The sequence below is a fragment of the Castor canadensis genome, chromosome 10, assembly GCF_047511655.1.
Source record: "Castor canadensis chromosome 10, mCasCan1.hap1v2, whole genome shotgun sequence".
Taxonomy (NCBI): Eukaryota; Metazoa; Chordata; class Mammalia; order Rodentia; family Castoridae; genus Castor; species Castor canadensis.
The window spans coordinates 89,809,709-89,824,757 of record NC_133395.1 but is presented as its reverse complement, the minus strand read 5'-3'; the positions used below and the strand labels follow the sequence as shown (position 1 = coordinate 89,824,757).

At 67.2% G+C, this 15,049-nt stretch overlaps 6 non-coding genes across 6 annotated transcripts; all 6 read right to left on the bottom strand.

The window, feature by feature from the left end:
- Positions 1–2,144: 2,144 nt before the first annotated feature.
- On the bottom strand, positions 2,145–2,263 carry LOC141413379 (5S ribosomal RNA). The gene has a single exon (XR_012438171.1). It is a non-coding gene; the product is annotated as a 5S ribosomal RNA (ribosomal RNA).
- A 2,141-nt stretch (positions 2,264–4,404) lies between these two features.
- LOC141412281 (5S ribosomal RNA) lies at positions 4,405–4,523 on the bottom strand. Its single transcript, XR_012437120.1, has one exon. It is a non-coding gene; the product is annotated as a 5S ribosomal RNA (ribosomal RNA).
- A 2,144-nt stretch (positions 4,524–6,667) lies between these two features.
- Positions 6,668–6,786, bottom strand: LOC141412723 (5S ribosomal RNA). Its single transcript, XR_012437565.1, has one exon. It is a non-coding gene; the product is annotated as a 5S ribosomal RNA (ribosomal RNA).
- Positions 6,787–8,917: 2,131 nt separating this feature from the next.
- On the bottom strand, positions 8,918–9,036 carry LOC141412280 (5S ribosomal RNA). Its single transcript, XR_012437119.1, has one exon. It is a non-coding gene; the product is annotated as a 5S ribosomal RNA (ribosomal RNA).
- Positions 9,037–11,191: 2,155 nt separating this feature from the next.
- LOC141412806 (5S ribosomal RNA) lies at positions 11,192–11,310 on the bottom strand. Its single transcript, XR_012437648.1, has one exon. It is a non-coding gene; the product is annotated as a 5S ribosomal RNA (ribosomal RNA).
- Positions 11,311–13,465: 2,155 nt separating this feature from the next.
- Positions 13,466–13,584, bottom strand: LOC141412805 (5S ribosomal RNA). Its single transcript, XR_012437647.1, has one exon. It is a non-coding gene; the product is annotated as a 5S ribosomal RNA (ribosomal RNA).
- Between the last annotated feature and the right edge of the window lie 1,465 nt (positions 13,585–15,049).

Below are 15,049 nucleotides of genomic sequence, written 5' to 3'. Positions count from 1 at the left end.
GCTAGCCGCCGCCTCCGGGAGCCCCAAGAGCCTGCCGAGGGCCCCGGCGTGCGTCTCCACGCTGCTCTCCTGGCACGGATGGGAGTCCGGGTGGGGGCTGGCAGCCCGGGGCCAGCGGCCAGAGGACCCCCGCGCCTGCTCGGGCAGCCAGTCTCGCCCAGGTGGCCGCTGGGTGGCTTTCTTCCCGAGGTGTCCTGCTGCCAGGACGAGGGTCAAGTTTTCTCGGGGGAAAATTTCTCAGTGCTGTCGGGCGCTTGTTCTTCTGGGAATGTTCACTGCTGTGGCCAAGGCGGGGGACGCACAGCTCGGGCCAGGGCAAGCAGCCGCCCTCTTCCGTCGCCTCCTGGAGCCGTATCCTTGGGTGGGTGCGTGGCTCCCAGCGGAGGTCTCGGGGACCCTTCCGGTCCTCTTCGTCCGGAAAGCGCCACTGCCCCTCCAGCCCATCAGGAAAACGGCAGCCGCGCCCTTCGCCGACCCGCTCCGCCCTCCTCCACAGTCAGGGCCTGGGGCTGCGGGGCTGAATCGTGAGGCTTTCCAGCCCAGGACTTCACCTCTGGCCCCTTTCACACCCGGGATCTTGGGAAGAAGAAACAAAACCAAACACAGCCAAAGCCATCTCCTCCGACCCGGGGCCCCTCCACATCCCTTCCGATCCCGGGTTCCTGCCGGCCTCCCGTGGCGTTTCTCCCATGCAGGCCTTCGCGGCCACTACAAGGGGCTGAGCACTCGAGTCCTCGGGCGTCACGGGGCCCGCGGCCACGCCAAGCACGCACGACTCCCGGGTCTCGTCTGTTCCTGGGTGCCCTGGGCCTCTTCCCTGTGCCGCTGCTGGGTCTTGTGCCCCTGCTTGGCCTCCTTCAGACCCGGCCCCGTGCTACGCGGCCACGTGCTACAGGATCGTGCCAGCAGAACTGGCCCTGGCTGAGCCCCGTACCCACCCTCCTGCCATCCCTGGCCCTGCTAGCAAATGGCAGAGATCCTCTGGCCTCCGAGCCCAGACAAAAATCCTGATGCAGTTGGCCGAGGGGCCGCAAACCAAGGCTTCGCTTGTTCCCGCTCAGGCCCCAGCCATACCCTCTTGTCCTTCGGCTGCTCGTGTGTGGGGTGGGGGAGAGGAGGGTGCGTCCCCGTGCGTGCGTGCGTGGTCTGGGTGTCTCTGCGTGGTGTGTGTGTGTGTGTGTGTGTGTGTGTTAGATGCCGTGCCTGGTGTAGGTGGGGAAGAGCAAGCCCTCACGCACAGAGCCCCATCACACACTGGGGCCGGGAAGAGGGGGTCAATCTGCTCGGCCTGATTGCGTTGGGCATACATTGCAGAAGGTGGGTTTTCCAAGGCGGAGCAGAGGGTCCCGGCACCTGAGGTTGTCCACGGGGAGAATGTCTGTTCCACGGGGGCAAGCGGTCCCTTCCGTCGTGCCCAAGCCCATGTGACCCCGAAGGCCAGGTGGCCCCGGTCCTTGAGCTGACTGAGGAGTGCTTTGAGACCCGGAGGGTGGCACAGGCGACTGGCCGCCAGCGGCGGCCCTCCCTCCCTTTGAGCGGGACGGGGAGCTGCCGCTGGCATCCGGAGCTCTGGCGGCCTGCGCCCTCTGACCCTGTGACCGCAGGCTCTGCCGTGGGAGGCGGGATCCCACGTAGAGGTCGCGCGCTGGCTGCCCTGTCTTGGGTTGAGCGACGGAGCGCGACGTGGAGCAGCACCCGACTGAGGCTCCCTGCTTCTCTGTCCCCTGGCGTCTTGCCCTGGACCCAGTGCACCACCTTGTGGCGAGCCCAGGTGTGGCGCGTCCCGCTGTGGGGCCCGCTGGGGTGCAGGACCCACTTTCTCATGGCTTCCGCACGTCCCTCCCCGCCCGCCTGGAGGGCAGTTGGGGAGCAGTCCCCAACGTGGCCTGGGACCAACCTCGCTGGTGACCCGTGTCGCGGGCGCGCGCCCCAGGAGAGTGTGGGGAGGGGAGAGGATTCGGAGACGTAGCTGTGAGGATTCGGTGTGCGTGGGTCTGGCGGGTGGCCCGGACGGGGTCGGGGTCGTGGTCACGGTGGGTCGTTGTGGTGGTGGTGGTGGTGGTGCTGGGGGTGGTGGTGGTGGTGGGGGGGGTGGTGGCGAAGTCCCCGAAGACAAAAGGAGCAGCGAGGGAGGGAGGAGCAAAAGCCTACAGCACCCGGTATTCCCAGGCGGTCTCCCATCCAAGTACTAACCAGGCCCAACCCTGCTTAGCTTCCGAGATCAGACGAGATCGGGCGCGTTCAGGGTGGTATGGCCGTAGACGCTAGCCGCTGCCTCCGGGAGCCCCAAGAGCCTGCCGAGGGCCCCGGCGTGCGTCTCCACGCTGCTCTCCTGGCACGGCTGGGAGTCCGGGTGGGGGCTGGCAGCCCGGGGCCAGCGGCCAGAGGCCCCACGCGCCTGCTCGGGCAGCCGGTCTCGCCCAGGTGGCCGCTGGGTGGCTTTCTTCCCGAGGTGTCCTGCTGCCAGGACGAGGGTCAAGTTTTCTCGGGGGAAAATTTCTCAGTGCTCTCGGGCGCTTGTTCTTCTGGGAATGTCCACTGCTGTGGCCAAGGCGGGGGACGCACAGCTCGGGCCAGGGCAAGCAGCCGCCCTCCTCCGTCGCCTCCTGGAGCCGTATCCTTGGGTGGGTGCGTGGCTCCCAGCGGAGGTCTCGGGGACCCTTCCGGTCCTCTTCGTCCGGAAAGCGCCACTGCCCCTCCAGCCCATCAGGAAAACGGCAGCCGCGCCCTTCGCCGACCCGCTCCGCCCTCCTCCACACTCAGGGCCTGGGGCTGCGGGGCTGAATCGTGAGGCTTTCCAGCCCAGGACTTCACCTCTGGCCCCTTTCACACCCGGGATCTTGGGAAGAAGAAACAAAACCAAACACAGCCAAAGCCATCTCCTCCGACCCGGGGCCCCTCCACATCCCTTCCGATCCCGGGTTCCTGCCGGCCTCCCGGGGCGTTTCTCCCAGGCAGGCCTTCGCGGCCACTACACGGGGCTGAGCACTCGAGTCCTCGGGCGTCACGGGGCCCGCGGCCACGCCAAGCACGCACGACTCCCGGGTCTCGTCTGCTCCTGGGTGCCCTGGGCCTCTTCCCTGTGCCGCTGCTGGGTCTTGTGCCCCTGCTTGGCCTCCTTCAGACCCGGCCCCGTGCTACGCGGCCACGTGCTACAGGATCGTGCCAGCAGAACTGGCCCTGGCTGAGCCCCGTACAAACCCTCCTGCCATCCCTGGCCCTGCTAGCAAATGGCAGAGATCCTCTGGCCTCCGAGCCCAGACAAAAATCCTGATGCAGTTGGCCGAGGGGCCGCAAACCAAGGCTTCGCTTGTTCCCGCTCAGGCCCCAGCCATACCCTCTTGTCCTTCGGCTGCTCGTGTGTGGGGTGGGGGAGAGGAGGGTGCGTCCCCGTGCGTGCGTGCGTGGTCTGGGTGTCTCTGCGTGGTGTGTGTGTGTGTGTGTGTGTGTGTTAGATGCCGTGCCTGGTGTAGGTGGGGAAGAGCAAGCCCTCATGCACAGAGCCAAATCACACACTGGGGCCGGGCCGAGGGGGTCAATCTGCTCGGCCTGATTGCGTTGGGCATACATTGCAGAAGGTGGGTTTTCCAAGGCGGAGCAGAGGGTCCCGGCACCTGAGGTTGTCCACGGGGAGAATGTCTGTTCCACGGGGGCAAGCGGTCCCTTCCGTCGTGCCCAAGCCCATGTGACCCCGAAGGCCAGGTGGCCCCGGTCCTTGAGCTGACTGAGGAGTGCTTTGAGACCCGGAGGGTGGCACAGGCGACTGGGCGCCAGCGGCGGCCCTCCCTCCCTTTGAGCGGGACGGGGAGCTGCCGCTGGCATCCGGAGCTCTGGCGGCCTGCGCCCTCTGTCCCTGTGACCGCAGGCTCTGCCGTGGGAGGCGGGATCCCACGTAGAGGTCGCGCTCTGGCTGCCCTGTCTTGGGTTGAGCGACGGAGCGCGACGTGGAACAGCACCCGACTGAGGCTCCCTGCTTCTCTGTCCCCTGGCGTCTTGCCCTGGACCCAGTGCACCACCTTGTGGTGAGCCCAGGTGTGGCGCGTCCCGCTGTGGGGCCCGCTGGGGTGCAGGACCCACTTTCTCATGGCTTCCGCACGTCCCTCCCCGCCCGCCTGGAGGGCAGTTGGGGAGCGGTCCCCAACGTGGCCTGGGACCAACCTCGCTGGTGACCCGTGTCGCGGGCGCGCGCCCCAGGAGAGTGTGGGGAGGGGAGAGGATTCGGGGACGTAGCTGTGAGGATTCGGTGTGCGTGGGTCTGGCGGGTGGCCCGGACGGGGTCGGGGTCGTGGTCACGGTGGGTCGTTGTGGTGGTGGTGGTGGTGGTGCTGGGGGTGGTGGTGGTGGGGGGGGGGTGGTGGCGAAGTCCCCGAAGACAAAAGGAGCAGCGAGGGAGGGAGGAGCAAAAGCCTACAGCACCCGGTATTCCCAGGCGGTCTCCCATCCAAGTACTAACCAGGCCCGACCCTGCTTAGCTTCCGAGATCAGACGAGATCGGGCGCGTTCAGGGTGGTATGGCCGTAGACGCTAGCCGCCGCCTCCGGGAGCCCCAAGAGCCTGCCGAGGGCCCCGGCGTGCGTCTCCACGCTGCTCTCCTGGCACGGCTGGGAGTCCGGGTGGGGGCTGGCAGCCCGGGGCCAGCGGCCAGAGGCCCCGCGCGCCTGCTCGGGCAGCCGGTCTCGCCCAGGTGGCCGCTGGGTGGCTTTCTTCCCGAGGTGTCCTGCTGCCAGGACGAGGGTCAAGTTTTCTCGGGGGAAAATTTCTCAGTGCTCTCGGGCGCTTGTTCTTCTGGGAATGTCCACTGCTGTGGCCAAGGCGGGGGACGCACAGCTCGGGCCAGGGCAAGCAGCCGCCCTCCTCCGTCGCCTCCTGGAGCCGTATCCTTGGGTGGGTGCGTGGCTCCCAGCGGAGGTCTCGGGGACCCTTCCGGTCCTCTTCGTCTGAAAAGCGCCACTGCCCCTCCAGCCCATCAGGAAAACGGCAGCCGCGCCCTTCGCCGACCCGCTCCGCCCTCCTCCACAGTCAGGGCCTGGGGCTGCGGGGCTGAATCGTGAGGCTTTCCAGCCCAGGACTTCACCTCTGGCCCCTTTCACACCCGGGATCTTGGGAAGAAGAAACAAAACCAAACACAGCCAAAGCCATCTCCTCCGACCCGGGGCCCCTCCACATCCCTTCCGATCCCGGGTTCCTGCCGGCCTCCCGTGGCGTTTCTCCCAGGCAGGCCTTCGCGGCCACTACACGGGGCTGAGCACTCGAGTCCTCGGGCGTCACGGGGCCCGCGGCCACGCCAAGCACGCACGACTCCCGGGTCTCGTCTGTTCCTGGGTGCCCTGGGCCTCTTCCCTGTGCCGCTGCTGGGTCTTGTGCCCCTGCTTGGCCTCCTTCAGACCCGGCCCCGTGCTACGCGGCCACGTGCTACAGGATCGTGCCAGCAGAACTGGCCCTGGCTGAGCCCCGTACCCACCCTCCTGCCATCCCTGGCCCTGCTAGCAAATGGCAGAGATCCTCTGGCCTCCGAGCCCAGACAAAAATCCTGATGCAGTTGGCCGAGGGGCCGCAAACCAAGGCTTCGCTTGTTCCCGCTCAGGCCCCAGCCATACCCTCTTGTCCTTCGGCTGCTCGTGTGTGGGGTGGGGGAGAGGAGGGTGCGTCCCCGTGCGTGCGTGCGTGGTCTGGGTGTCTCTGCGTGGTGTGTGTGTGTGTGTGTGTGTGTGTGTTAGATGCCGTGCCTGGTGTAGGTGGGGAAGAGCAAGCCCTCACGCACAGAGCCCCATCACACACTGGGGCCGGGAAGAGGGGGTCAATCTGCTCGGCCTGATTGCGTTGGGCATACATTGCAGAAGGTGGGTTTTCCAAGGCGGAGCAGAGGGTCCCGGCACCTGAGGTTGTCCACGGGGAGAATGTCTGTTCCACGGGGGCAAGCGGTCCCTTCCGTCGTGCCCAAGCCCATGTGACCCCGAAGGCCAGGTGGCCCCGGTCCTTGAGCTGACTGAGGAGTGCTTTGAGACCCGGAGGGTGGCACAGGCGACTGGCCGCCAGCGGCGGCCCTCCCTCCCTTTGAGCGGGACGGGGAGCTGCCGCTGGCATCCGGAGCTCTGGCGGCCTGCGCCCTCTGTCCCTGTGACCGCAGGCTCTGCCGTGGGAGGCGGGATCCCACGTAGAGGTCGCGCGCTGGCTGCCCTGTCTTGGGTTGAGCGACGGAGCGCGACGTGGAGCAGCACCCGACTGAGGCTCCCTGCTTCTCTGTCCCCTGGCGTCTTGCCCTGGACCCAGTGCACCACCTTGTGGCGAGCCCAGGTGTGGCGCGTCCCGCTGTGGGGCCCGCTGGGGTGCAGGACCCACTTTCTCATGGCTTCCGCACGTCCCTCCCCGCCCGCCTGGAGGGCAGTTGAGGAGCAGTCCCCAACGTGGCCTGGGACCAACCTCGCTGGTGACCCGTGTCGCGGGCGCGCGCCCCAGGAGAGTGTGGGAAGGGGAGAGGATTCGGAGACGTAGCTGTGAGGATTCGGTGTGCGTGGGTCTGGCGGGTGGCCCGGACGGGGTCGGGGTCGTGGTCACGGTGGGTCGTTGTGGTGGTGGTGGTGGTGGTGCTGGGGGTGGTGGTGGTGGTGGGGGGGGTGGTGGCGAAGTCCCCGAAGACAAAAGGAGCAGCGAGGGAGGGAGGAGCAAAAGCCTACAGCACCCGGTATGCCCAGGCGGTCTCCCATCCAAGTACTAACCAGGCCCGACCCTGCTTAGCTTCCGAGATCAGACGAGATCGGGCGCGTTCAGGGTGGTATGGCCGTAGACGCTAGCCGCTGCCTCCGGGAGCCCCAAGAGCCTGCCGAGGGCCCCGGCGTGCGTCTCCACGCTGCTCTCCTGGCACGGCTGGGAGTCCGGGTGGGGGCTGGCAGCCCGGGGCCAGCGGCCAGAGGCCCCACGCGCCTGCTCGGGCAGCCGGTCTCGCCCAGGTGGCCGCTGGGTGGCTTTCTTCCCGAGGTGTCCTGCTGCCAGGACGAGGGTCAAGTTTTCTCGGGGGAAAATTTCTCAGTGCTCTCGGGCGCTTGTTCTTCTGGGAATGTCCACTGCTGTGGCCAAGGCGGGGGACGCACAGCTCGGGCCAGGGCAAGCAGCCGCCCTCCTCCGTCGCCTCCTGGAGCCGTATCCTTGGGTGGGTGCGTGGCTCCCAGCGGAGGTCTCGGGGACCCTTCCGGTCCTCTTCGTCCGGAAAGCGCCACTGCCCCTCCAGCCCATCAGGAAAACGGCAGCCGCGCCCTTCGCCGACCCGCTCCGCCCTCCTCCACACTCAGGGCCTGGGGCTGCGGGGCTGAATCGTGAGGCTTTCCAGCCCAGGACTTCACCTCTGGCCCCTTTCACACCCGGGATCTTGGGAAGAAGAAACAAAACCAAACACAGCCAAAGCCATCTCCTCCGACCCGGGGCCCCTCCACATCCCTTCCGATCCCGGGTTCCTGCCGGCCTCCCGGGGCGTTTCTCCCAGGCAGGCCTTCGCGGCCACTACACGGGGCTGAGCACTCGAGTCCTCGGGCGTCACGGGGCCCGCGGCCACGCCAAGCACGCACGACTCCCGGGTCTCGTCTGCTCCTGGGTGCCCTGGGCCTCTTCCCTGTGCCGCTGCTGGGTCTTGTGCCCCTGCTTGGCCTCCTTCAGACCCGGCCCCGTGCTACGCGGCCACGTGCTACAGGATCGTGCCAGCAGAACTGGCCCTGGCTGAGCCCCGTACCCACCCTCCTGCCATCCCTGGCCCTGCTAGCAAATGGCAGAGATCCTCTGGCCTCCGAGCCCAGACAAAAATCCTGATGCAGTTGGCCGAGGGGCCGCAAACCAAGGCTTCGCTTGTTCCCGCTCAGGCCCCAGCCATACCCTCTTGTCCTTCGGCTGCTCGTGTGTGGGGTGGGGGAGAGGAGGGTGCGTCCCCGTGCGTGCGTGCGTGGTCTGGGTGTCTCTGCGTGGTGTGTGTGTGTGTGTGTTAGATGCCGTGCCTGGTGTAGGTGGGGAAGAGCAAGCCCTCACGCACAGAGCCCCATCACACACTGGGGCCGGGCCGAGGGGGTCAATCTGCTCGGCCTGATTGCGTTGGGCATACATTGCAGAAGGTGGGTTTTCCAAGGCGGAGCAGAGGGTCCCGGCACCTGAGGTTGTCCACGGGGAGAATGTCTATTCCACGGGGGCAAGCGGTCCCTTCCGTCGTGCCCAAGCCCATGTGACCCCGAAGGCCAGGTGGCCCCGGTCCTTGAGCTGACTGAGGAGTGCTTTGAGACCCGGAGGGTGGCACAGGCGACTGGGCGCCAGCGGCGGCCCTCCCTCCCTTTGAGCGGGACGGGGAGCTGCCGCTGGCATCCGGAGCCCTGGCGGCCTGCGCCCTCTGTCAATGTGACCGCAGGCTCTGCCGTGGGAGGCGGGATCCCACGTAGAGGTCGCGCGCTGGCTGCCCTGTCTTGGGTTGAGCGACGGAGCGCGACGTGGAGCAGCACCCGACTGAGGCTCCCTGCTTCTCTGTCCCCTGGCGTCTTGCCCTGGACCCAGTGCACCACCTTGTGGCGAGCCCAGGTGTGGCGCGTCCCGCTGTGGGGCCCGCTGGGGTGCAGGACCCACTTTCTCATGGCTTCCGCACGTCCCTCCCCGCCCGCCTGGAGGGCAGTTGGGGAGCGGTCCCCAACGTGGCCTGGGACCAACCTCGCTGGTGACCCATGTCGCGGGCGCGCGCCCCAGGAGAGTGTGGGGAGGGGAGAGGATTCGGGGACGTAGCTGTGAGGATTCGGTGTGCGTGGGTCTGGCGGGTGGCCCGGACGGGGTCGGGGTCGTGGTCACGGTGGGTCGTTGTGGTGGTGGTGGTGGTGGTGCTGGGGGTGGTGGTGGTGGTGGGGGGGGTGGCGAAGTCCCCGAAGACAAAAGGAGCAGCGAGTTAGGGAGGAGCAAAAGCCTACAGCACCCGGTATTCCCAGGCGGTCTCCCATCCAAGTACTAACCAGGCCCGACCCTGCTTAGCTTCCGAGATCAGACGAGATCGGGCGCGTTCAGGGTGGTATGGCCGTAGACGCTAGCCGCCGCCTCCGGGAGCCCCAAGAGCCTGCCGAGGGCCCCGGCGTGCGTCTCCACGCCGCTCTCCTTGCACGGCTGGGAGTCCGGGTGGGGGCTGGCAGCCCGGGGCCAGCGGCCAGAGGCCCCGCGCGCCTGCTCGGGCAGCCGGTCTCGCCCAGGTGGCCGCTGGGTGGCTTTCTTCCCAAGGTGTCCTGCTGCCAGGACGAGGGTCAAGTTTTCTCGGGGGAAAATTTCTCAGTGCTCTCGGGCGCTTGTTCTTCTGGGAATGTTCACTGCTGTGGCCAAGGCGGGGGACGCACAGCTCGGGCCAGGGCAAGCAGCCGCCCTCCTCTTTCGCCTCCTGGAGCCGTATCCTTGGGTGGGTGCGTGGCTCCCAGCGGAGGTCTCGGGGACCCTTCCGGTCCTCTTCGTCCGGAAAGCGCCACTGCCCCTCCAGCCCATCAGGAAAACGGCAGCCGCGCCCTTCGCCGACCCGCTCCGCCCTCCTCCACACTCAGGGCCTGGGGCTGCGGGGCTGAATCGTGAGGCTTTCCAGCCCAGGACTTCACCTCTGGCCCCTTTCACACCCGGGATCTTGGGAAGAAGAAACAAAACCAAACACAGCCAAAGCCATCTCCTCCGACCCGGGGCCCCTCCACATGCTTTCCGATCCCGGGTTCCTGCCGGCCTCCCGGGGCGTTTCTCCCAGGCAGGCCTTCGCGGCCACTACACGGGGCTGAGCACTCGAGTCCTCGGGCGTCACGGGGCCCGCGGCCACGCCAAGCACGCACGACTCCCGGGTCTCGTCTGCTCCTGGGTGCCCTGGGCCTCTTCCCTGTGCCGCTGCTGGGTCTTGTGCCCCTGCTTGGCCTCCTTCAGACCCGGCCCCGTGCTACGCGGCCACGTGCTACAGGATCGTGCCAGCAGAACTGGCCCTGGCTGAGCCCCGTACCCACCCTCCTGCCATCAATGGCCCTGCTAGCAAATGGCAGAGATCCTCTGGCCTCCGAGCCCAGACAAAAATCCTGATGCAGTTGGCCGAGGGGCCGCAAACCAAGGCTTCGCTTGTTCCCGCTCAGGCCCCAGCCATACCCTCTTGTCCTTCGGCTGCTCGTGTGTGGGGTGGGGGAGAGGAGGGTGCGTCCCCGTGCGTGCGTGCGTGGTCTGGGTGTCTCTGCGTGGTGTGTGTTTGTGTGTATGTGTGTGTGTGTGTGTGTGTTAGATGCCGTGCCTGGTGTAGGTGGGGAAGAGCAAGCCCTCACTCACAGAGCCCCATCACACACTGGGGCCGGGCCGAGGGGGTCAATCTGCTCGGCCTGATTGCGTTGGGCATACATTGCAGAAGGTGGGTTTTCCAAGGCGGAGCAGAGGGTCCCAGCACCTGAGGTTGTCCACGGGGAGAATGTCTGTTCCACGGGGGCAAGCGGTCCCTTCCGTCGTGCCCAAGCCCATGTGACCCCGAAGGCCAGGTGGCCCCGGTCCTTGAGCTGACTGAGGAGTGCTTTGAGACCCGGAGGGTGGCACAGGCGACTGGGCGCCAGCGGCGGCCCTCCCTCCCTTTGAGCGGGACGGGGAGCTGCCGCTGGCATCCGGAGCTCTGGCGGCCTGCGCCCTCTGTCCCTGTGACCGCAGGCTCTGCCGTGGGAGGCGGGATCCCACGTAGAGGTCGCGCGCTGGCTGCCCTGTCTTGGGTTGAGCGACGGAGCGCGACGTGGAGCAGCACCCGACTGACGCTCCCTGCTTCTCTGTCCCCTGGCGTCTTGCCCTGGACCCAGTGCACCACCTTGTGGTGAGCCCAGGTGTGGCGCGTCCCGCTGTGGGGCCCGCTGGGGTGCAGGACCCACTTTCTCATGGCTTCCGCACGTCCCTCCCCGCCCGCCTGGAGGGCAGTTGGGGAGCGGTCCCCAACGTGGCCTGGGACCAACCTCGCTGGTGACCCGTGTCGCGGGCGCGCGCCCCAGGAGAGTGTGGGGAGGGGAGAGGATTCGGGGACGTAGCTGTGAGGATTCGGTGTGCGTGGGTCTGGCGGGTGGCCCGGACGGGGTCGGGGTCGTGGTCACGGTGGGTCGTTGTGGTGGTGGTGGTGGTGGTGGTGCTGGGGGTGGTGGTGGTGGTGGGGGGTGGTGGCGAAGTCCCCGAAGACAAAAGGAGCAGCGAGGGAGGGAGGAGCAAAAGCCTACAGCACCCGGTATTCCCAGGCCGTCTCCCATCCAAGTACTAACCAGGCCCGACCCTGCTTAGCTTCCGAGATCAGACGAGATCGGGCGCGTTCAGGGTGGTATGGCCGTAGACGCTAGCCGCCGCCTCCGGGAGCCCCAAGAGCCTGCCGAGGGCCCCGGCATGCGTCTCCACGCTGCTCTCCTGGCACGGATGGGAGTCCGGGTGGGGGCTGGCAGCCCGGGGCCAGCGGCCAGAGGACCCCCGCGCCTGCTCTTGCAGCCAGTCTCGCCCAGGTGGCCGCTGGGTGGCTTTCTTCCCGAGGTGTCCTGCTGCCAGGACGAGGGTCAAGTTTTCTCGGGGGAAAATTTCTCAGTGCTGTCGGGCGCTTGTTCTTCTGGGAATGTTCACTGCTGTGGCCAAGGCGGGGGACGCACAGCTCGGGCCAGGGCAAGCAGCCGGCCTCTTCCGTCGCCTCCTGGAGCCGTATCCTTGGGTGGGTGCGTGGCTCCCAGCGGAGGTCTCGGGGACCCTTCCGGTCCTCTTCGTCCGGAAAGCGCCACTGCCCCTCCAGCCCATCAGGAAAACGGCAGCCGCGCCCTTTGCCGACCCGCTCCGCCCTCCTCCACACTCAGGGCCTGGGGCTGCGGGGCTGAATCGTGAGGCTTTCCAGCCCAGGACTTCACCTCTGGCCCCTTTCACACCCGGGATCTTGGGAAGAAGAAACAAAACCAAACACAGCCAAAGCCATCTCCTCCGACCCGGGGCCCCTCCACATCCCTTCCGATCCCGGGTTCCTGCCGGGCTCCCGGGGCGTTTCTCCCAGGCAGGCCTTCGCGGCCAATACACGGGGCTGAGCACTCGAGTCCTCGGGCGTCACGGATCCCGCGGCCACGCCAAGCACGCACGACTCCCGGGTCTCGTCTCCTCCTGGGTGCCCTGGGCCTCTTAACTGTGCCGCTGCTGGGTCTTGTGCCCCTGCTTGGCCTCCTTCAGACCCGGCCCCGTGCTACGCGGCCACGTGCTACAGGATCGTGCCAGCAGAACTGGCCCTGGCTGAGCCCCGTACCCACCCTCCTGCCATCCCTGGCCCTGCTAGCAAATGGCAGAGATCCTCTGGCCTCCGAGCCCAGACAAAAATCCTGATGCAGTTGGCCGAGGGGCCGCAAACCAAGGCTTCGCTTGTTCCCGCTCAGGCCCCAGCCATACCCTCTTGTCCTTCGGCTGCTCGTGTGTGGGGTGGGGGAGAGGAGGGTGCGTCCCCGTGCGTGCGTGCGTGGTCTGGGTGTCTCTGCGTGGTGTGTGTTTGTGTGTATGTGTGTGTGTGTGTGTGTGTTAGATGCCGTGCCTGGTGTAGGTGGGGAAGAGCAAGCCCTCACTCACAGAGCCCCATCACACACTGGGGCCGGGCCGAGGGGGTCAATCTGCTCGGCCTGATTGCGTTGGGCATACATTGCAGAAGGTGGGTTTTCCAAGGCGGAGCAGAGGGTCCCGGCACCTGAGGTTGTCCACGGGGAGAATGTCTGTTCCACGGGGGCAAGCGGTCCCTTCCGTCGTGCCCAAGCCCATGTGACCCCGAAGGCCAGGTGGCCCCGGTCCTTGAGCTGACTGAGGAGTGCTTTGAGACCCGGAGGGTGGCACAGGCGACTGGGCGCCAGCGGCGGCCCTCCCTCCCTTTGAGCGGGACGGGGAGCTGCCGCTGGCATCCGGAGCTCTGGCGGCCTGCGCCCTCTGTCCCTGTGACCGCAGGCTCCGCCGTGGGAGGCGGGATCCCACGTAGAGGTCGCGCGCTGGCTGCCCTGTCTTGGGTTGAGCGACGGAGCGCGAAGTGGAGCAGCACCCGACTGAGGCTCCCTGCTTCTCTGTCCCCTGGCGTCTTGCCCTGGACCCAGTGCACCACCTTGTGGCGAGCCCAGGTGTGGCGCGTCCCGCTGTGGGGCCCGCTGTGGTGCAGGACACACTTTCTCATGTCTTCCGCACGTCCCTCCATGCCCGCCTGGAGGACAGTTGTGGAGCGGTCCCCAACGTGGCCTGGGACCAACCTCGCTGGTGACCCGTGTCGCGGGCGCGCGCCCCAGGAGAGTGTGGGGAGGGGAGAGGATTCGGGGACGTAGCTGTGAGGATTCGGTGTGCGTGGGTCTGGCGGGTGGCCCGGACGGTGTCGGGGTCGTGGTCACGGTAGGTCGTTGTGGTGGCGGTGGTGGTGGTGGTGCTGGGGGTGGTGGTGGTGGTGGGGGGTGGTGGCGAAGTCCCCGAAGACAAAAGGAGCAGCGAGGGAGGGAGGAGCAAAAGCCTACAGCACCCGGTATTCCCAGGCCGTCTCCCATCCAAGTACTAACCAGGCCCGACCCTGCTTAGCTTCCGAGATCAGACGAGATCGGGCGCGTTCAGGGTGGTATGGCCGTAGACGCTAGCCGCCGCCTCCGGGAGCCCCAAGAGCCTGCCGAGGGCCCCGGCGTGCATCTCCACGCTGCTCTCCTGGCACGGCTGGGAGTCCGGGTGGGGGCTGGCAGCCCGGGGCCAGCGGCCAGAGGACCCCCGCGCCTGCTCGGGCAGCCGGTCTCGCCCAGGTGGCCGCTGGGTGGCTTTCTTCCCGAGGTGTCCTGCTGCCAGGACGAGGGTCAGGTTTTCTCGGGGGAAAATTTCTCAGTGCTCTCGGGCGCTTGTTCTTCTGGGAATGTTCACTGCTGTGGCCAAGGCGGGGGACGCACAGCTCGGGCCAGGGCAAGCAGCCGCCCTCTTCCTTCGCCTCCTGGAGCCGTATCCTTGGGTGGGTGCGTGGCTCCCAGCGGAGGTCTCGGGGACCCTTCCGGTCCTCTTCGTCCGGAAAGCGCCACTGCCCCTCCAGCCCATCAGGAAAACGGCAGCCGCGCCCTTCGCCGACCCGCTCCGCCCTCCTCCACACTCAGGGCCTGGGGCTGCGGGGCTGAATCGTGAGGCTTTCCAGCCCAGGACTTCACCTCTGGCCCCTTTCACACCCGGGATCTTGGGAAGAAGAAACAAAACCAAACACAGCCAAAGCCATCTCCTCCGACCCGGGGCCCCTCCACATCCCTTCCGATCCCGGGTTCCTGCCGGGCTCCCGGGGCGTTTCTCCCAGGCAGGCCTTCGCGGCCACTACACGGGGCTGAGCACTCGAGTCCTCGGGCGTCACGGATCCCGCGGCCACGCCAAGCACGCACGACTCCCGGGTCTCGTCTCCTCCTGGGTGCCCTGGGCCTCTTCCCTGTTCCGCTGCTGGGTCTTGTGCCCCTGCTTGGCCTCCTTCAGACCCGGCCCCGTGCTACGCGGCCACGTGCTACAGGATCGTGCCAGCAGAACTGGCCCTGGCTGAGCCCCGTACCCACCCTCCTGCCATCGCTGGCCCTGCTAGCAAATGGCAGAGATCCTCTGGCCTCCGAGCCCAGACAAAAATCCTGATGCAGTTGGCCGAGGGGCCGCAAACGAAGGCTTCGCTTGTTCCCGCTCAGGCCCCAGCCATACCCTCTTGTCCTTCGGCTGCTCGTGTGTGGGGTGGGGGAGAGGAGGGTGCGTCCGCGTGCGTGCGTGCGTGGTCTGGGTGTCTATGCGTGGTGTGTGTGTGTGTGTGTGTGTGTGTGTGTGTGTGTGTTAGATGCCTTGCCTGGTGTAGGTGGGGAAGAGCAAGCCCTCACGCACAGAGCCCCATCACGCACTGGGGCCGGGCCGAGGGGGTCAATCTGCTCGGCCTGATTGCGTTGGGCATACATTGCAGAAGGTGGGTTTTCCAAGGTGGAGCAGAGGGTCCCGGCACCTGAGGTTGTCCACGGGGAGAATGTCTGTTCCACGGGGGCAAGCGGTCCCTTCCGTCGTGCCCAAGCCCATGTGACCCCGAAGGCCAGGTGGCCCCGGTCCT